The sequence below is a fragment of the Chelonia mydas genome, chromosome 2 (genome assembly GCF_015237465.2).
Source record: "Chelonia mydas isolate rCheMyd1 chromosome 2, rCheMyd1.pri.v2, whole genome shotgun sequence".
Taxonomy (NCBI): Eukaryota; Metazoa; Chordata; order Testudines; family Cheloniidae; genus Chelonia; species Chelonia mydas.
In genome coordinates this window covers 155,989,556-156,001,073 of record NC_057850.1, presented here as the reverse complement: position 1 = coordinate 156,001,073, position 11,518 = coordinate 155,989,556, and the positions used below count along the sequence as shown (strand labels likewise).

General features: G+C 46.0%; 1 long non-coding RNA gene across 1 annotated transcript; it reads left to right on the top strand.

Annotated features, from left to right (window-relative positions):
• Positions 1–8,158: 8,158 nt before the first annotated feature.
• On the top strand, positions 8,159–11,155 carry LOC119565511. Its single transcript, XR_005224183.1, has 2 exons — positions 8,159–8,470; positions 10,172–11,155. It is a non-coding gene; the product is annotated as an uncharacterized LOC119565511 (long non-coding RNA).
• The last annotated feature ends 363 nt before the right edge of the window (positions 11,156–11,518 follow it).

The following is an 11,518-nucleotide window of genomic DNA, read 5'->3' as shown; positions in this document are numbered from 1 at the left end:
AGGTTTAACATTTAATAAAGAAAACAGAACGAGGAAGTAGGATGTGTGCGCAGCTTGTTCAGATTAGCACTGCAGAATTTTCAGTGGCCAGTAACACATTCTTCAAACATTCATAACATATTTCAAAGCTGTTGTTTTCCTGCCTGGGCTGCTCATGAAGGCCTAGCCATGCAGTGAGGCCTAGTTCTTGGCTTGCCATCTCTGCAGCCCGTGGGCACCTTGAAGACACACTGCTGAATACAAAATAAGGCCAGTTAGGGCTGAGGCTTGGGCCAAGTAATGGTGGGAAACAAAAAGGAATGAAAGTAGAGAGGTGCAGTCAGGAGGAGGATTTTTGCCTAAACAAAAATCAGACAATAAAAACAAAACTGGGAGGAGAATCAGGGCGGGGTAGGAGATGGTCTCTGCTGATGATATTTTGAAAGACAAGACAGCCTTCTCTATTCAGTTTATTGTAATGGAAAACCATTTGCATTAGAATGTAGCATTCATGCAGTGCAGAGACACACAATATTTTATAATTGTGACACATGTCACGTGTCCACACAGGCAAACAATATGGAGAAGTAATATATGCCTATCCACGAGCCCATCAGGAAGCCTGTATTGTTTTCTTAGACTGATGTAATTATCACTCCTCCAGGTGAGAGATTGGGATGCTGAATTATAAACTTATTTCCCTAACAGTCACTTTCTTGGATCACATCAGAGTATTTTCTTTCTCCCCCTCTCCCTAATCACTGAAACAGAAAAGTTGGTAACGTTATTGAATGTGGCACACCAGCTTTCCCGTCATTTTAATTTCTCCTAAGGAGAAACATACTCTGTATGGAAATAGAAAACGCTACATGACAGTATGTCCTGGGTGCTAATTGAAAAAGCAGGGAGCTATTTCAAAGCATGTCTAGGAGGATGACATGTTATGCAGTTTTCCTTCCCGCACCCCCCAGCAAAGCCTCAAGTTAAGTGACATATTGTTTGACCCTCACATCATTTCCCAATTACATTTTTTTTTTTAAAACAGAAATAGTTATGAATAGCTAAATAATTCCCAACATGGCTTTGTTGCAGTTCATTTCACTGCATTAGTGTCTGTCACCTCTTCCATTTGTATTCAAAAATCTAGCATTTGAGTTCCAACTCTCTCTCTTTTGCTCTTCCAGCAGCCCTCTGTTTGAAATATTTTTGTATCATCTTTCCTGTCATAGTCTTCCCCATGCAGAACGACTACAACAAAGTTGGGAAGGAAAGAAAAGAAAAGAAAAAGGCCTATGTAGATATACTACAATTGCCACAGACACTCAGGAATCATTACAATTTACAGCTCTAAAGGGTGTGAAGAAAGAGGAAGTGTTAATAGCTCTGAAAATTAACCGATTACATTCAAGGTTCCCTGCTACACATTCACATCTGGAGGAGGAGGAGGGTTCAAAGGCCCAAATGGGAATTAGATGCTCAAATCCCATTATCTTTCAGTGAGAGCTGGGTGCCTTTCTGCCTTCAAAAAGCTCCCTCTTAGCCACCAGTCCTTGAAACGCTTATGCACACAAGTAACCGTATGCATATAAACTGCTCCGTCTATCTCCAATGAGATTACTATTTGGTATTGGTGAGGCTTCATCTGGAGTACTGTGTCCAGTTTTGGGCCCCACACTACAAGAAGGATGTGGAAAAATTGGAAAAAGTCCAGCGGAGGGCGACAAAAATGCTTAGGGGGCTGGAGTACATGATTTATGAGGAGAGGCTGAGGGAACTGGGATTATTTAATCTGCAGAAGAGAATAATGAGGGGGGATTTCATAGCTGCTTTCAACTACCTGAAGGGGGGTTCCAAAGAGGATGGATCTAGACTGTTCTCAATGGTACCAGATGACAGAACAAGGAGTAATGGTCTCAAGTTGCAGTGGGGGAGATCTAGGTTGTATATTCAGAAAAACGTTTTCACTAGGAGGGTGGTGAAGCACTGGAACGCGTTACCTAGGGAGGTGGTGGAATCTCCTTCCTTTGAGGTTTTTAAGATCAGGCTTGACAAAGCCCTGGCTGGGATGATTGAGTTGGGGATTGGTCCTGCTTTGAGCAGGGGGTTGGACTAGATGACCTGCTGAGGTCCCTTCCAACCCTGATATTCTATGATTACGTGTGCAGTTCATATTATTCATATGTGCAAATGTTTGCAGGGTGGGGCTCTTAAGTACGTTAGCTCTGGAGAGTGTCTTGGCTCAAGGCTGTTTTGATATCCACTCTCTACTAACCAGTTATGATAGTCATATAATGGGATGCTGGACAGTCCTGGTTCTGCCGCGAGGTGGGGGCTCACCAAGATCTTCGAGGTTAAGAAATTCTGAAGATGTTAACGCTGATGTCAATCAGCTGTTCTCAACCTTTTTCTCTCTGAGGCTCCCCCAACATGCTATAAAAACTCCACAGCCCACCGGTGCCACAACTACTGTTGTGTTGTATATCCAGTAAATTAAAAGCTGCATTAAATTCCTAGCTCTACAGTTACACACACACACACACACACCCCTAGTATGAAAAAGAAAGGGATAATGTAGGTACAAAAATAAAAATACAATCTTATTTTTGTTTTACTTACTCAGCATGAAACTTAGAATGGTTGAGCAGCACCAGTAACTTCGAAACGCGGGGATTTCTTTGAGAAGCATATGCACATGTCATGGTCACTGCTCATCCTGGCTGGGCTCTGGCTTGGGCTTCAGACCCACGTAGTAGGACCTGGGCTTGGGCTCTATGCTGGGCCCCAGTGAGTCTAACACCAGCCCTGCTCTCTGGTTTATTTTGGCAGACCCCCCTGAAACCTGCTCAGAGCCTTCCAGGGGGCCACAGACCCCCCGGTTGAGAACCGCAGCTGTATAGAATGTGTTATCAGATAATAAACTAGCTTCAGTAGCTTATGATAAATAGCAAGTCTAGGTATCAAACATGGGGTTTGCATTAGCTAGTCACACATTTAGGTTAAGCTTTTTCACACTCAGTGACCAGATCAGTTTCACACCCTCTGACATCATCACTTTTGCTGAAGTCCGACAGAGTTGGAGTGAGAGTTCCTGCCATTTCTATAAAACAATTGTGAACCTGGACATTATATAGAACGGGGCACTCCCACAAACACAGGCTTTCATTTTGACACTTTAGAAAGGGAAGCTACGAAAGAAAATCAGACTTGGCTTCCTCTGTCCTCTCCCTTCCTCCAACAGATCTTTGAAGATAATAGGCCTCAATCACTTCCATCCAACCCCTATTTACATCAGTGGGGGTTGCATGAACATAAATGACAGCAGTTTGTCCATAAACATATGGGGCGAGATTCTGGGCTACACCTCACAGGAGGCACAGCTGAGGCTGGTGGAATACAAAGGTGGCTTTCTGCTGCTTTCTTTTCACCGTCGGAAATCTAGGCCTGACCCCGACCACAATGTAGAGCAGGGCCATAGCAGGAGGCAAAACTGGCTCCATTGTTTCGCCAGTTATTTAAGCTGGATGTTTGCCAGACCAAAACTCTGAGCCCAAACATCCCCAAATGTGGGGTACTTGATAAACAGAACCCAGATCCATATTTTACAAGTCACCCCTCTTTTTAAAATGTGCTGAGCCAAATCACCCAGCCCTACACATCCCTAAACTTGGGGGAGGGAGGGTATTAAATGTTGTGACTTGAACTAGCGTGGACTAACAAACAGGGCACAGGATGGGAGTCAGGAGACCTAGCGTCTAAATCCTGGCTCTGCCAGTGACAAGCTGTGTGACCTGGGGCAAGTCACATCATTCTGTGCCTGTGTCTCCTCCCACCATTTCTCTGTCCTATTTCAATTGGAAGCTTTTTGGGGCAGGGGCTGTCTGTCAGTGTGTTCGTACAGCGTCCACCATGCTGGGGTTCCTAGGCACTACTGAAACAGTAAATAATAGTGCACTGTAATCTCAGTTCGCCATCCAACACTGATTATTTGGTGAGATCCTTCTATTGCACACCTACTGTTGGGCACTGAACTGCCAACCATCATGTGGCATCTCAAAATGCATGGGTGTCCCAGAGCACTGACAAGGTGATTTTTAATGTGTTCCTAGCCCCAACTCCCAGGGACTGAGCTAGAATTGTTCTGGGGACACCCCTGAAGTGAAAAGTACATTTCAGAGGGGGCACCAATGTGCAGAGTTCTCAATGCCTTGCTTTGTCTGCACTGAGCCTGCTTATAGATTTCCTGCTTTTAAAATACATTAATACAATAAAATCCTGATCACACCCCCTGATGTTTGGTGTTATACAGCCGTGGGCTAAATACTACAGGTAAGAAATAAAACAGAGTCTGGAGCAACTGAAAATAATCTGAGTCCATCATTAGAGGACAGGTAGAAAGCTGAACTTTTTACCTGTAAGGGAGAGTGGTCATTAGGCCATTAGAGGCAAAATAAGAGCGACAAAGAAACATCTGCACTACATTTAGGAAAAAAATCAACAGATCAACATTACTGATGTATGCAATGTGACCAGCTCTACCAGCTGTCAGATCCAATTACCAGCTGAGCTTGGACATTGCTGTCTTATATTAATGCCAGCGGAAACCCTTATTACATTCAGTTTATCATGATGTCATGTCTGGCTTCTTGTCTTTCTCCTCCAAATCTACATGATTAACCTCAAGCAATATTCCTCCCCATTTCCAGACTGAGCTGCAATTTTCACATTCTCTTTGGTAAGGCTAGTTTAAAGAGAGGACATTCACAAAGCAGGCGCTTCCACTATTCAATCTTTCCCTTATGATTAGTTTTAGTCTTTCCAGAGTTTCTCTTTTGTATCCAAATAAGGAGTTTTGTTTTTAACACAAATGCAAACCCTGGTGAAGTAGTTCCATTTTCATTTCAGTTCCAGTGTCTCTCAGACTTGTAGCAGACTGGCATAGTCTAATACCCTGTAGAACATTATCCCTTTTTGGTGTGAGCGGTGAGCCTAAATTTGGGGGGGGGGGTGCGGGGGGGGGGGGTTGGTTTTGTTAGGAGAAGCAATTGCTGATAGAGTCAGGTTGTGCCTGTGTTTTGGACGGGGGCTCCTATTCGTTCAGCTACCTTGTTCCATAAAGGTACTTGATTGTTACTTGTCCTAAATGAAGGGTGGCAGTGATGCCCACCAGCTTCAGTGAGGTTTCACGCAACCCATCAGCACAACAATAGGAATGTAGAATTCTACTCCTGAGACCATAGACTCAGGGGCTAAAGCTCACCATTAAAAATCATGGAGAGTCATGCTTTCCGGTGGGTCCAATTAGCTTCAACCAGGGTGCAAAGGGAGGAGTGGTCTCTGTTTGGGTCCCGAGGGAACGAGAGGGCTAATCCAAAGGCGGCTTTGGATGGAAACTCTAGGAATGGTCAAACTCAGGGGGTAAATTGAAGACTATGTTGTGCTATTGTTTTTGAGTTGCCAGTAAAGCCAAACCCATTGATGGGGTGAGGTGGACGCGATCTCAGGGTCTGTTTGCTCTGCTGAGGCCAAAGTAGTGCCACATTGAGATTGCAGGAAGCTGAAGTCCTCTGGGAGTCCTAAATCAGACACAGTCTGGACAATATCAGCATGTTTCCCTACAAATGCACCTCAGTCATGTAACCAAGTAGAGCTGCCTGAAAGAACCAGGGGATAGTTCAGCCCATTCAGTTCTGGGCCTCTTCTCAGACTGAGAGGTGCTGAGATATCCCAACAGCACCTGGTGTCCAGGGTGCTCAGTGGGATGTGGCAATCTCCACCAAGACAAGTCATTTTCTGTATGCCACTGATCAGGCACCAGCTTGTAACAAATTTTTTCCCCACTGATGACGTCCAAGTGAGAGGCTCCAAATTCCTTTAACAATCCTTTGAGTGACCTCCTCCCTTCAGCACCACCTAGTTAATGCGTGCATCACTTTTGAAGCAAAGCTGAAATGTGCTTCTTTCCCATGGCATAATCCCTGTGACCCCATTCTATAAAGCAGGGCCCGGTTAGTAATAACAAGTGCTTCAAAAGTGGTCTAATGACAGTAAATGGAACTATGCTTTATATATAAATTATCTTATATTGTAGGAATCTTTCCTGGGCTTCAATTAAACAGTATTGTGGAGGAAGTGCTGGTCATAACCCTTTTCACCTTTATTCTTTAATAGCTGAGAGAGCAGTTGCTTTGACCCCTTAATAGTGCTACTTAACCACAAACGTAATGGGAGGATAGATTTTTATAACTCAAGCACACTGGGCTAGAGATAACACATATCCTTGACTCTTGCTTGAAGAGATCTCATAGACACTTACCTAGAGAGCATTTCCAGCCAGTGAGCCAGACAGCAAAATTCCATTATATTCATCTGGGGAAAAAATTAGAGAGGGGCCAAAATCAGAACCACAGATCCAAACTTCTTCATAGTTCAGGGGGGTGGGAGTGTTCAGTTTCAACTCTGAAATTGTACCTACAGTGGTTTCCATTTCAGGTCCAAAACTGGAAGGAGCCTCCCTCCCCGCCCGCTTCCTCCCAGTTTGGTGGTTTAAGATTTTGGTCACAACCTCTTTAAAGAGAGTTCAGCATGGGCAGCAGGCAAAGCTTCCCCTTGGGGAGGCTAGCTCCCTGTCCCACCTCTTCGGCCTGTGGCCCTGCCCACACTCCACCCCTGCGCTGCTCCAGGTCCCAACCCCGCTCCACCCAGGGCCCGCCCCTCCCTCACTCATTCTCCCCCGCCACAGCTCAACCCATGCATCCCTCCTCTCCTTCTCCTGCCTCCACGCTCAAGCAGCAGCAGGGGAGCCAAGTGGGGAGGGGGCCGAACGGGGAGGAGAGGAGGATCCGGCGAGCATCAGCGGGGACCTCTGGAAAGGGGGGGACAGAGTGCTAGGGAGGAGCAGCCAGGCAGCCGCGGGCAGAGAACGCTGAGCTTTTTGTATACACCATACAGGTTTCCGGGTGGCTGAGGAGACAGCAGTATCTGCTGCTCAGCTTCCCGGGTTCATCAGTAATCTCCCTGCAGAGTCCAAGGGACCCAGGAAGCTGAGTAGAAGATACCGCCTCCTCAGCCGCCTGGGAACCTGCATGGCACATCATAAACAACCAAAAACATCCGGCAGAAGCCCACTGCCTGCAGGGAGGGGAAGAGGTGGGGCCACCACGGCCCAGGCATCCAGCAGTGGGATCAGTGCTGGCTGCACCAGGGAAGGCTTAGCTTCCCCGGGCCTATTATACCTGTCACCCATGGAGTCCAACTCCCAATGGCAGAAATTGCATGAGTGCTGCTGAATGTGGAAGATGCCCACAATTCAGGCTGATGGAAGTCTCAAGTCCCGCCCCATCGAATATAAACGCTAGACCGAATTTGGTATCAAATCTTAATTCCCACCCCCTCCCCCAATAAATCTAATCCAAATCAGAACACTGCCTTGTCAGCCCATCTGTATTCAGAATATTGATTAGCTAATAACTGAACAGATTACAGGTAAATTTATAATAAATGCACCCTTACCCTGAGCATCCAGCTCTTGCATCACATGAGCATATCAGTTTATGCCTATGCACCATTTGTAAGTAACAGGAAGGTTATTCTCCAACTGCCTTTCTGCTGTAGAATTATACTTACTATAACTATGTGAACACATCTGGATTTTAATCCGAAACAATTTCATTTTGCTTTTTCACTTTAGTGAAAATGAGAAAAAAAAACCCATCCTTTGTACTCAGACATTTTTGTTTTTAAACAGATTAACATACCTATACATGGCAGCAAGGAGGGGGGGGATTGTGCCACAAGACAATCAAAGTTTATATTCTGCTCCTGATGCGTTTTACTGGACTGTCTCTTCGCCTCATGGTAAGCGCCAGGAGTCAGATTCAGAATGGAAAGAGTACGGTGAGGAGTACAGTGAGGGGAAAGGTGAAGTGAAAACAAATGAAAAATTGTTTTAATTAAAAAAAGAGAATTGTTTCCCTTGACACTGTCTGGTAATTTAGATCCACAGATTTTAAGTTTTGCTTAAAAAAATTCCATAAACCCTCACATACAGAGAAATTTTCATGCCATTTTTTAATTGTCAAAAAAGGGAAGAAACTGAAACGACCGCTTTGTGCTGGCGCAAGCAAAGCAGAAAATGAAAGTGACTGTAAATGAAAAGTGAAGCCAACCAGTTCAGGTTCACTGTCATCCAAGCTGAGCAGACTTCAAAAAGTACAAACAATATAAAGCTGTAAGGTGGGTGTCTGTGTACTGCTGCCACTTCGGCCGATGTTCAAACAGTGGCATGGACCTGCAAAAAGTCCTTGGAGTTAAGTATGAACAGACTGTGTTTTCCACCTCTGAAGCTAAACTTTACTTCCTTGATTCTTGGTGTTTTGCCGGTTGTCTGACAACCACCATTTGGAGGGAGAAGATGTTTTGAATATAGTGTTCTTGGAGGAATCCACGGAGCAGGTCTAAGAGCTTCAGTGCTTCTTCTACTGCTCTTGGTTAGGTAGGGTTTTCTATATATACATTTTGGAATTTGGCAGAGCGTGGGCCGGGGGGATTCTCAATGCTAAATGAGAGACTATAGCGGGGGTGGGCAAACTTTTTGCCCCAAGGGCCACATCGGAGTTGCGAAATGGTATGGAGGGCCGGGTAGGGAAGGCTGTGCCCCCCCAAACAGCCTGGCCCCTGCCCCCCCATCTGACCCCTCCCACTTCCTGCCCCCTGACTGCCCCCCCTCAGAACCGCCGACCCATCCAACCCCCCCTGCTCCTTGTCCCCCCCGACCACACTCTCCCTGGACCCCCCCGCCTCTAACGACCCCCTGAAACCCCACCCTCTATCCAATGTTCCTTGTCCCAACTGCCCCGACCCCTATCCCCTGACTGCACCCCCTGAGACGTCCTGCCCCTTATCCAACTCCCCCCTCCCATGCCGCTCAGAGCAGCAGGACAGGCTTATTGGAAAGCCTGGGAGGTTGGTGGGCGCAAGCTGGGCTACCCGTGCAGCGGCATAACTGTGTGGGAGAGGGGATAGCAGGGGAGGGCCGGGGGCTAACCTCACCAGCCAGGAGGCTCAGGGGCCAGGCAGAATGGTCCTGCAGGCCGGATGTGGCCCGCAGGCTGTAATTTGCCCACCTCTGGACTATAGGCACGGTGGAGATGGGCCTTGAAAGTGAGGACAAGACGCTAACATTTGCTCTGGTAGAGCAAGGGGAGCCAATGGAGGGATACAAACTGAGGAGTGATGTGATTAAAGAAATGGGCTAGGAAAATGACTGTTGCAGCGCTACTGGGAATGGATACGGGTGGGTCAAGGTCGCATGTCAAGGCCGGAGAGAAGGATGTTGCAATACAAGTGATGCAAGATGAGGAACCTTTTTAAAGCACTTTGGGCTTCAGCTCATCAGATCTCTCAGCCGGCGTTAACATTCTTATAGCTATTGTGCATGTTTCTACAGACTCTCTGACTCGTTTGGCAGGGGAGCTTGCTCCACCTCTGACACCACGTCTCACAAACTGAAGCTGATGCTTAGCCAGCTGCATTTTGAGCCAGGACGAAAGGTTGTCCTCTAGACGAAAGCTGAGCTGTTCACAATCTGTCCATTAAGGGGGCTTAGTAGTTTCTAATTTGAATACGTAGGTTCCTGCAGGAGCACGTGCAGCTCAAAGTATGAAATGCGCTAGATGCAGAGATTAAGATGTGATGAGCCCCGTTTACCAGAGAAGGACAGACACAGTGGTTTGTCATTTCAGTGTCTTGAGTGTCTGGGGCAGCATAGTTCTCTTCCTCTGCTGGTATCAGGCCATTCCAGCAGGGACAGTCAGGACAGGATGAGAGCAGAGATTTCATCCTCCAGAATCTGAGGCCAATCCTGAAGGTGCTGAGCATCCTCAACTCCAATGTACAGTGGGCGCCGCTCCAGGTGCTCAGTAAACTCTCAAGATTGAACCCCAGGAAAGCTACTGTTTGGTGTTCTGTAAAATGATTTATTAATAATACATGGAGAGTCTTCTGGAAAAGCTATAGAATCCGATGGGTGGGTCTTTGCAGCAGGAAGTTGTGATGAAAATGGGAGTGGTAACCACCGATTCCAGGTTCTCATCTGTTTGGATTCCCTTTTCCCCCTCCAGAAGTGGCAGCACTGCACTTCCACTGAATTGTAGGTGCCTCCTCTATTAAAATTTACTGTTAATTCTTTTTACAGGCCAGCACATGAAAGACCCAATAGGAGCATAAAGAGCAGTAATATGCGTGGAACAGAGAGAAAGGTCACTGCTGCCTGTGAATTCATTTTTTAAATAATTCAACAAACCATCTGTGACATTTACCCTGCAAAGCAATTTTTGAAAGTTTTCTAGCTGATCCTGATCTTCACAGAATAGAATGTTTATTGCTTCAGCTGTGCAAAGGAGTGTTGCTATTTCAAGCCAATCAAGACCAATGGATCAAATTCAGCCCTGGTGTAAGCAGGCAACTCCCATTGATAGGCCTGCATACATTTGCACTATCGTTCAATTTGGCTCACTAGCTTTAATTTTTGTTCTCGTCTAGCGCCGATGCCTATAGTGAAAACTGTGTAAACATTTCCATTGCAAAGGGTCATTTCCAGTTGTCTAGAACTTCGTTCATCTTTTACATACTCTATGGTTAATTTTCCAATTTGCCATTTTGTTTGCCTAAGTTGTGGATTGCCCTCCATATTGTTACTCCTTCTTGTTTGCCAGTTCATGTCCTTTTCTATTCAAGGCGGGAACAGGGTCATGTGATCTGTGTAATCTGCCTGGACACAAGACTCTATTTAAGGACCATGCGCACAGCACTGTCTGCCGCGGGGCAGCCCAGTGCCTATTGTGTCCTAGCCAAGACGACGAGTCAAGAGAAGTCCTGCTTACCTGTTGTTCCTGATCCTGTGGTATCGTCGTTCCTGGTCCCTTGTGTTGTTCCTGTGGTTGTGTGCCTGTCTCCTGGCTGTGCTCCTGAACCTATGTGTGGTCCTTCTTCTGTAAAAGCATCAGACATGGTCATGTATTGATCTCTTTGGTTTATTTGTATATCTGTGTTATTTTGGGGTTCTTGGCTACAAGCCCACCTGTGGGGTTAACAGCCAAGTGCTTTGTATTGTATATATCTTGTTTATTATTCCTGTTGGGAGTCCTGTTAAATAAATTCTTATTCTGTTTGTACCTTATACCTGCCTCCTTAGTGTTTGTAGAGTGTCAATCACCCCCGGTGATAGATACGTGAGGGGGAACGGATGTGTAGTTGTGGGGGGTTGTTTTTAAATCTATAGCTCCCTGTTGAAATAATCTGTACCGGGTTAACAATACGAGGCTGGCATTCGGCACATTTGTTCTCAAGCCCAAGAGCAAAATTTTCTTTGCAAGTTGAGTAGTAGTGGTCCAGCCAATTTTGAGAATTAAGATAATGAGGTGGTGGGGGAACTGCATTTACACACTTTTGGCATTTAAAAAAAAAACTAGTGTCTCAGTGGTAGAAACCTAACATTTGGGAGGGCATTGTCAGATGGGCCATTTGATCATCTGACGAGTGT